The sequence below is a fragment of the Centruroides sculpturatus genome, unplaced genomic scaffold (assembly GCF_000671375.1).
Source record: "Centruroides sculpturatus isolate CEXI.00-Female unplaced genomic scaffold, Cexi_2.0 scaffold394, whole genome shotgun sequence".
In the NCBI taxonomy this organism is placed as follows: Eukaryota; Metazoa; Arthropoda; class Arachnida; order Scorpiones; family Buthidae; genus Centruroides; species Centruroides sculpturatus.
In genome coordinates, this window is record NW_019384594.1 from 161524 (window position 1) to 163557 (window position 2034).

The 2034-nt window shown below is 24.3% G+C and overlaps 1 long non-coding RNA gene across 1 annotated transcript in view; it reads left to right on the forward strand.

Annotated features, from left to right (window-relative positions):
- Positions 1-1775, forward strand: part of LOC111624828 — a 45253-nt gene extending 43478 nt beyond the window's left edge. The window contains exon 4 of the long non-coding RNA XR_002756639.1: positions 1511-1775. This is a non-coding gene — a long non-coding RNA (uncharacterized LOC111624828). The remainder of the gene's footprint in view (positions 1-1510) is intronic.
- The last annotated feature ends 259 nt before the right edge of the window (positions 1776-2034 follow it).

Here is a 2034-nt window from a genome sequence, read left to right on the forward strand (position 1 = left end):
CTAAAAATATCGTAGAAGAATTTAGAAAAATAATTATATATATTATTTAATAAATAATATGTCAAAATTATTCTAAAATATATAGGACCTATAGCTTATATAGCTAATATAAGGCCTTTTAGATGCTGAGAAAGGCTCATTTTTTGAGGCCCTCGGTGGATTAAAAAACAGAAAAAAGTTAAAAAAAAATCGTATGCTTTTAAATAAAATTTGATGAGAAATTAATTTGTAATATTTGTTTCGAGGCCCCTCATAAATTTAAGGCCTGTATCGAACGACCTTTATCTATCTTAGAGTTCTCAAATCTTGTTAAAGGATTTTTAGAATAAAATATAAGAAAAAAGTCAGAAAATATAATAAATATTATTTAGAAATATAGTCTTAAAAATTATTTTTTAAACAAAAATCCATTTATCCAAGATCCAACAAAAATCCAAGATAAATGATGAAGTTTACAAGAATATAAATACACTAAAAATCTGTAAAGTTTATACTTAGAGTAAAATTAATATAAATTTATTATAAATTCGGGTTGCATATAACCATATAAAACGGAACTATAAGTTAGCATTAATTTTAATTATACATTAATTCAATTAAACTGACTAAAACCATTGCAATAATATAGAAATGTATTTATAAGTTATAGGAACTAAATGATATTAGAAACCGTTATAAATCTATGTATATTGTTTGATAAATTTATAATTTAAGTATTAATATAACAAGGATAACTAATATTGCTCGTTTATGTTCGATTATTATTCATATATTGAACATTTCCATGAATTAATAATAAGTAAAGGTTACCGTTTGGGAATTCAATATGCCTTTAAATTCTCAAAGCAATATAATCAACTTAATGAGTAATTAACACATTTTAAATAATTGGAATTGTCTCCTTTCCTCACTTTTTATCACTAACTGCAATTATTTTAGTTATTTTAGTGATTAGTGAGCTTTACTTTCACCTTAAATAATTATTAAATTTAATATTAGTGGAGGTAAATTGAGAGTATTTGGGATCAAAATAGATAATATATACAGTACATCATTTTATAAGAGTTAATTATTTGTATAAGGTAGCTTAAGTTTAAGGATGAAGATGAAGATAAATGTATTGATATCATTTTCGTCTTCCCCGTTTTGTGTTGGGCCAGATTGGTTTAATCCTTTCATCCTTTCCTATTTGTAATTTATTGGTATACTTTTATGTAAACAGCTTATTTAATTCGTAGTTAACATAGTGAATAGAATAAATTACTCTAAAAGATATCTTCTAATATAATTTATTCTATTGAATATGTTAACTACACGTTAGTGAATAATTAACGAATGCTTTTAAAAATGATTCACTGATTGATTGTTTAGAAGTAAATATGTTAAATATTACATTCTTATATAAACAGCTTATTTATTTAATTTATAGTTTACATATTGAATGGAATACTTTATGCTGGAAGGTATTTTCTAGTGAGTGACATGGCATTTGTGTTTGCTGTATTTTCAGTACTTTCGTTACATCAACAGGAAGTGCCCGGAGCCCTCAAACGAAGTATACTCTCGCAATTCGCAACTCAAGAGAAACGAGTAGTGGTGTATTTTCCGTCCAGACCAATTTCAGACCTCCCTCTTAGCGTGCGATTGGAAGAGTTACTCACTCAGGTATATTGAGAATTTGCATATAATAGCCTTATACTATAGAAATCTTTATTTTATTCCGTGTATTTAGGCTTATAATATCATTAAAAATTACCCCAAAAATTATAAACATAAAAATCTATAAATGGCAGAATTATTCATATAACAGAATGTATAATTAATTCATTTTCTTTTAAATAAATCAAAACGTAATTGTTTTAAAGTAAATTGCAATTAAATGAATATAAATTTTATAAATATCTGTTTAAAATTCATATATTAATTAAATTTTTCACGAATAATAAATGACTTTAATTAAAATACGATAAGAATTCTTTCTAATTCGTATTATATTTTAATAATAATTTTAAGTAGAATACAGAGAATGGTTTA